Consider the following 8,310-nt stretch of genomic DNA (forward strand, 5'->3'; position numbering starts at 1 on the left):
TGCGTGGTTTGATAAAGGTCAGGGTGTTTTTTCTAAGAACCAAATGTTCCATTATTCTGATAGGTACGCTTCCTGTCAACCACACTTCCTGTTCGTAAAACAACATTAATCAGATTTTAGTTCATGACCTCAGAAATGATGATCATTTTTACTCATCTTAACCATAAAAGACGTAAACAGCTGTAGTGGACATTCCCACATCTGTGCGTTATAAGAAACAGGTAATGATAGCAGTAATCAGGAAGAACACATACAGTGCTGCTTGAAAGTTTGTGAATATGACCCACATATCCTAAAACTAGATAAAGGGAACGCAATTAAGCAATAACTTCAACAGATGTTTCCAGTAACTGTTTTATCAGCCCTGCACATTGGCTTGGAGGAATTTTAGCCCTTTCCTTATTACAGAACAGTCTCAACTCGGGGATGTTGGTGGGCTTCTTTGCATGAAATGCCCACTTCAGGTCCTCCCACAGCATGTGCACTTTGACTCTACCATTTCAAAACATTAACTTTCTTCTGCTCTAACCATTCTTTGGTAGAGTGATCGGTTTGTTTAGGGTCGTTGTCTTGCTGCATGACCCACTTTCTATTGAGCTTCAGTTAACAGATGGATTGACATTTTCCTGTAGAATTTGCTGGTACAACTCAGAACTTGTAGCTCCATCAATGACTGCAAGCTGTCCTTGCATAATTTTGATGACACAGGTGTGAGCAAGACAGAAATGTCTCACCCTGCAGATTTGATGTCGCCATGACAGAGGAAGATGCTATAACTTTATTGTAAATGCTCCTGTCTGCACCAAACTTTACATGTTTGATAAGAGTCCTGGCCTGAACACGTCTACATTACAATATTCCATCAGTGATGCAAACTGGCTGAATAGTGTCCCCTACAAAATTTTAGCGAGGCAGTCCCAGCAGCAGGCAAAATAGTGGACAAAGGAAGTGGTGTTTATATCCTTCTTGCACTATCTGAAAACAGCCTGGGTCTGACGACATCTACATGCCCGTGACAGAAGCCCTTCAATTGCACTGCAGCCCAACGTGTGTGGTGGTGCAAGGGCCTGTTTAACGCTTAATTCTTACAGGCCGTGGCAGCCATTTTAGTTACATAGGTGGAGCTAGAGAGCACATTTTGGCAATTTGGGGGTTAATTTTTACATTTTATCAAGTATTTTACCAGACCTGATGTGTGTGCCAAATTTGGTGAGTTTTTGAGCATGTTTAGGGGGTCAAATTTAGGTGTGAAGTGGTGGAGTAATAAAGAAAGAAACAAACAAACACACGAAATACAAGAGGACCTTTGCCCTTTGGGCTCGGGCCCTAATTATAACTATATTGACATTCAGAGTGATTATCTATGTGTACTGATTCATCTGTATCAATAGTCTCTTTTATGTAATTTGTAATATGGTAAGTTTTTGATCCTGGTCAAGGTTGGACAGTTGGACATGTAATTTGTTATTTAGTGGTCATTAAGCTTCGTCACAGAAATCATTTATTACTATTGTAAGTTTCCTTTGATTATGATTTTATTTATATTAAATAGTTTTACTGAGACCGTGCTTGTATCCCCCAGATCCCGAAGTGCTTGTAAGCAATAAACAGTCATCATTAAGTCGACATTGGAGTTGTCTGGGTGTCTTTGTTGGAGTCAACTGACTCAACTGAGTCCACCATCATCATCACAAAACAATGCAGAGACTGTAGGCTGTAACTATTATCAGCAATATAAAAGAAACTTAATGGGGGCATTATAAACTGTGAGGCTAATATAGTCCCCCGTTACACTTGCAGAAATCATGTAATTTACTGTAAATAAACTAAATCTGCATGTTCAGATTCACAAACATCCAAAATTACAATAAAAGTAAGCAACATTCATATTCCAATACCAGACATTTTACTGTTGTCCCTGCTATTTTCTCTCTGTAAAAATCCTGACATACTATTGTTTTCAGGGTTTTTTGGTGGATACATGAAGAAAAAGTATATTTAACATGGAAGTATAGTAATAAAGAGGGACTTTGGCACTAAAAAAACTAACGTTGAAAGATATACTTTACTAAGATATACTTTATTTCATAAGCCTCATATTAGCTTCAGATAAACTTTTAAATATATTTTTGCACAGAGGGAGGCTTTAAATGGCCAGTATGAACAGGAGGAATGATTATGGTAAGAAAAACCTTCAATGTTCAGGGCATAGGTGAGATAGGCGGTCACATAGGTCGCCAGCAACTGGAGGGCCAGCAAAGAAGAGGAAGAAATATTTTGTGATTAATTTCAAACGCCTTATTTACAGTTAAAAGTCTCATTAACATCCAATGCACCTCTTACATAAAAACACCTGATAGTGAAAGGAGACTACCTGCACACTCTGTAGACTGAGACTTCATTGGAGGTTGACAGTCACATGGTCCTATGTTTAACCTGCAGGCTGCTGCTTATTTTGTGGTTTATTTGCTCTCACCACTGTGTAAGAATAACATTCAGGTAAGTACTGTTCCTTGTAAATATTATATGATCCACAGTAGGATAATTCATAACCATATCATATCCAGAATGTATATTTCCATTTTATATGTTTGCATAAAATTTTGCATACATGAAATATATCTGTTTGGATTTTTGTTTGGTTTATACTTAAATCTTCTTAAATCATCTGTACTGTTTTTACTATTATGTCACAGCTTTACAACATGTTTTCCTGGCTGCTCAGTTGGATAAAAAAAACAGTTGGCAGTTGATATTAAAAAACGTTGAGATGAATGTCAGAGATGTTAAAGATTTAATCAAGCATCTGAAAGAGAAACTGAACCGTCACATACGCAGGGGACTGCTGGACTGTTTTCTGATTCAGAAGCAGAAAGAGGAAGTATGACAACAACTTTGGTGTTTTTCCAGCCAAGAAAAGGTGCAACAAACCTTTATAGGTCTATTTTAATAATATACAGTATGACATTCTTTCTCTTAGGACTCACACATTATAGACACTCACTACCATGAGAAGAACTTCATATTTACAGTGCTCAATCTGTTTGCTGCTGGTACTGACACCACAGCAACTACACTGAGATGGGGTTTGCTGCTTATGGCCAAATATCCTCAAATACAAGGTAAGGACAGAGATGAAGCTTGTGAATCTTTCCTCATAGGTGTGCATTTATGTTTTCACCAGTGAATGGCCTGAAATACTTAACAAACAGAAGGACAAAGGGATATGTATGCTTCTCATATACTCATGGAATACATGCATGTTTTTGGAGTCAATAGAAAAATGCAGGCAAAGAACATTATTAGCTAGTGTCTCCAGACCAGGTCCAGGACGAGTTGAGCAGGGTGGTTAGAAGCCACCAGATCTGAGTAGATGACCGAAAAAACCTGCCATACACTGACGCCGTCATTCATGAGACACAGAGACATCACCTTCCAGGGTTACTTTATCAAAAGGGTCAGCTGCTCTTAGCTGTTTCACTACTTACCAACATCAGTTTGTGGATATAGTCATCCACCTCTGAAAACATTTAAAACAGAGCTTTGGTTCTAAAACTTTACAGAGTCTAATAGACCTCTTCTCTTTTGCATACAGGGGACCACTTTGTTTCCTCTGCTTACTTTAGTCCTGCATGATGAGAGTGAATGGGAGAGCCCACACACTTTCAACCCCTCCCACTTCCTGGATAAGGAGAGATGCATTCATGCCCTTTTCTGCAGGTAAAACAACTTTGCAGAGTTTCTATTCTCAAAGAATTGAGGTCGCAGGCAGGTCGCAGAGTTTGTCTCGGAGAGAGTCTGGCCAAGATGGAGCTCTTCCTCTTCTTCACCACCCTCCTCCAGCGTTTTCGTTTCACTCCTCCTGCTGCAGTGACAGAGGATGACCTGGATCTGACTCCAGCTGTGACCTCCATCTTCAGTCCTTCGCCTCATGAGCTGTGTGCCGTCAGTCGACAATGAGGCGGTTTTATCACTGCCTTGATTATTGTCTTTCTCACCCTCACACAGGCGGTAACTTTTTTACCTGCTTACCTGTTCACCACCTTGTTTTACATTTGTACACAATAGTCCAAATAGCTTTTTGGAATTTGGGTGTATATGCACTTTTTTAGTATAGTGTAATATATATAATATGTTTTATATTTATATCGCAGCAAGACCCACCTGTTCAGATTCATGAACATCCCAATATACAATAAAAGTAAGGTACATTTATAGTTCAATACCAGCCATTTTACCGTTGTCCCTGTCGTTTTCTTTCTCTTCGGCCTACTATTGTTTTCACCTGATTTGTTTTTTTTGGTGGATACATAAAGAAAAAGTATATTTGTGAACGTCTCTGATCAGTGACCAGTGGATTCTGACTGCAGCTCACTGTTTGAAGCCAAGAAGGGTGAAAAATGACACTATTACTCAAAAACACTGTAACATATTTAGACTATTATAGAGTATACGGACTATTATATGTGTTTTTGGTATGCTTGAGAGGAAGAAATAAATGTGGAACAGAGTAGCAGCATTAAAACTGATTGTGTTTAATTGTGTAATGTTACTCTTTAAACTCCACCTCCATGTAGGACTATATTTGCATATTTGAGTGTGCATCCAAAGGGTCAAGCACAAGAAATACAAATCACAGCACAACCTGCAATCTTTGCAGGCAAAGACGACAACAACAAAGCTACTGCAGCTACCAAACTCCACTGACATTCAACCTGTAGCTCTACCTGACTGTCAAGGTTGACTTAAAATGTGAGTTGTGATTTTTCTTACTCATCAGTTGTTCATTTTGACAGACGCTGTAACAAATTAAGCAATGCTGTTCCAATCAGCATTATAGTGATGTTTGAACATGTTTGTTTTGTTATGTTGTAAAGGGTGCTTAACATGATTTAAGGACAGCAAACATAACGATAGGTGTTTCATTTAATTTACTGTAAAAGTAAAACTTCTTCAGGCAAGTCTCTGGCCCCATTTACACTCACACTTATGTTTAGTCTTAGCCACATATATGATTCTCTGTTGGCCAGATCACAAATCTTCAAGTCTTGGTTTACCTGGGCTTCATGCAAATCAGGGTCGACCTCCAGTCCAGAGAGTGGTGGTAGTGTTCCTGAAACTGGTGTTGCTAACTAGCAAAAAAACCAGAAAAATAATAACTTGTACAAATAAATACACATTAAGTTAAGATAAGTGTTAAAATAGCAACATCCAAAAAAATAAAAAAAGACACACATCAGAGAATTCATTATTACACACCAGATTCCACCTGAATCTCTGGATGAACTGCAGTAAATAGAAAATAAATTTAGTACCAGTTAACTTCGATTTCAAATGTAAAGAAACGAATGGGATATTTCTCTCCACCCTCTTGCTTTCTCCTCTTTCTGTTATTTCCTTTCTAATGACCACAGTAGATTCCTTTGTGTGTGCACAACGCCCTCTGTTGAACATTGAAGAAAACTAAAAGAATATGTTACCTAAATTACTAAAGTGAATCAATCACTTATTAGGGTGATTCCCATGGGGGCTTTGCACAGAAGGGTGTACTATCACAAGTGCAACAAATATTATCAATCACTGCATTACCTTGTAATAACTACTGGAACAAAGCCATCATTCATGTCATTAGTTCCACCGGTGCTTTTTTTACAATGGAGAGCCCAAATTTCGGCCATGACAAAGGTCTATGAATTTGAAAAAGATAAAGAAACAAGAGTGCTCTGATGCTAGCAAGGCTAAGATACAGGTTAGCAAGATTTATTCAGACATGTAAAGTAAAAGACAGACAGAATTTTGATATGAAAGCAAAGAAATATTACTGAAAGCTCACCAAGCAAACATGTACGTCAAATTGAAAATGTGATGAAGACTCTTGCTCTTAAAATTCACTGTCAATACAGCAGGAGAGCTTTGTGTTTATTATATCTAAAGTCAAGCAGTTTGGGAAAGGTTCAATTTTTCTCATTTGCACAACAGAAATTATAGAAGAATTTGTTGTTTATCTTAATGATATTGTTAGTTTTATAGAATTAAACTTGGCTCCTTTGTTGCTAGTTTCCCAGTTTTGTTACTGGTTGATAAAAAGGCAATCAATGTTGGGTTCTTGGCTTCAAAATGGGGGGATGACAGAAAAGGTTTAGGAGCTGCTATGTTGATGAAACCTAAAGTACATCAGTGCCAGGCAGCCACAAAACATCTTTTCTTTTCATCTGACTTTTTTTTGATTGTAGTGAGTCAGCCTGACTGCACATTTTAAGGGAGGTCTGCCATGGTTGAACTCATTAACACCTTGTGAAGTTAAGAGTGCCCTCATTGATCCTAATCTGAGCTGTCAACACCAAATTCTCTATAATCATCAAGTCAAAGATAATACGGTTTGAAAAGGCTGAATACCTGAAGCCATTTTACTGGCTTATGTTTGACAAATCACTAAACCTTTAGAGGCTTTAGGGTGGAAGGGTGGAGAAATTGATTTCAGAGGGGCATGCTTCTCAGATGAAAAAAAAACTACCACCTGAATGGCATGTAGCTTTGTCCATAAACTGATGGTGTGTTGCCTGTGACAGATGCAGTTGGTTTTGGTTTGGTGTTCAGTTTGCCAGTAACACCCCCTACTGGCAGTTTTATAGCAGTTGCTGCTAAATGCTAAATGGTTGAAATGTCCAGTTTCTGCCACTCCAAGTAAAATCAACAATTGCACATCATTGCATCTTGTATTAAAAAAAAGTATTTTGATAATTTCCCCTTTTACATAATTAACATTGTTATTTAACATCCAGTTTAACATCCATTCAAAAGAATAAATTTGGAGCATGACCGCTGGTGTAAGCTCAACTGATAGGGTTTGTGGGCACCCATCAGATAACAGAGGTTGGAAACCACTGGGTAAAGCAGTGGTTTTGTGCAAATCTTAAAGGATATGGCTGGTGATTTTCTATATTTTTCTTACTGTCAACAAATCTCATGTGCAGAGCCAAACCAGAAATGAACTGATCCTACATACAAGTATCGTGTGTGTAGCCAAATCCTTTACAATGTAGTACAAAGTCAAAAGGTTTTCATGTAGCACAATAAGCTAATAAAGCAATGTAAACAGAACCCTGTTCCCACACAATGTGCCATGGCATCTGCCTTACACGGAACTATTCTCTGGAGACTGAAAACCTGATTGCTGTTATTAATCTTCAAAGTCTTTTCTAATCAAACTAATGTGACCCTACTCTTTGTTGGCGAAGGAACATGCCGTTATTTTTGGGGGTATTTTTGCCTTTATTGGACAGTCAATACTGAAGTAACAAGCAGGAAATAAGGAGAGAGAGATGAGTATGACATGCAATAAAGGAACCAGGGACATTGCGGTTACATGTGCGCAGTAACCATTGGCTACCAGTTGCTCCCACTGATGTGCTTTTAATAGCTTTTGACAACAACGGCGGTGTACTGCACAGAGGAATGAGACATATCAGGCTTTGGATACACACAATACTTGTAAGATAGGAGCAATTCATTGTTGGTTTGACTCTGCACATGAGATTTGTCGACAACAAGAAAAATATAGAAAATTGCCAGCCATATCCTATCAGGTGAAAATTAACTGCAGCCATATAAAGAAAAGGGGTTCTGTGACTTTTAAAATGAAAACTATGTCATTTCTTAGTTTATCAGTCAGAATTTGAATATATGCCTTGCCTACTGGTGCCTCATAAACTAAAGACATAGGACTTATAAGGGAAGATTAACCTTTTGGTGTTTGCACATGATAGGGAGAATAAGCTAATAATTGCAATAACCATTTAGCATTGTGTTGTGTTCTTAACCCTGGTATAGTATAGTCCTTGTGCCATGTGTTTAATTTTGAAGCTATGCAAGATAATTTGTTCTCTTACCAACACACACACACACTTCAACAAATAATGAGCGATCTCTCCCACCTGTGAGGAGATGACCAGAACCTCTCTCCTATTTACACCATTAATCAGTTAACCACTGTTAATCAGCACAAACTAATAAGTCAGATTGATATCATTGTCTTGGTTTGTGGCCGTCTAGGAAAGCAAAGTGAGATAAACGATGCATGTAACAGATGGTAGAAATGCAACCAGATAGATCAATGTCACCGTGGACGGACCTACATACTCTGCTCATTCATTTCACTTCGGGGATCATGTAGATGATGCCGTATTGTTTGTAGGAAGCTGTTAGAGACAAAGGAATAACCACAGGTTTAATCCTCAGAGCAACCAAAGCGGAAACTGTCTCCTCAGCTCTGAAAAAACAAAAACAAAAAAAACTTTTTCTCTGCAGATA

General features: G+C 38.2%; 1 pseudogene; it reads left to right on the top strand.

The window, feature by feature from the left end:
• The first annotated feature begins 2,770 nt into the window (after positions 1-2,770).
• LOC137173470 (cytochrome P450 2K1-like) lies at positions 2,771-3,982 on the top strand (annotated as a pseudogene).
• The last annotated feature ends 4,328 nt before the right edge of the window (positions 3,983-8,310 follow it).

The sequence above is a fragment of the Thunnus thynnus genome, chromosome 3, assembly GCF_963924715.1.
Source record: "Thunnus thynnus chromosome 3, fThuThy2.1, whole genome shotgun sequence".
Lineage (NCBI taxonomy): Eukaryota > Metazoa > Chordata > Actinopteri > Scombriformes > Scombridae > Thunnus > Thunnus thynnus.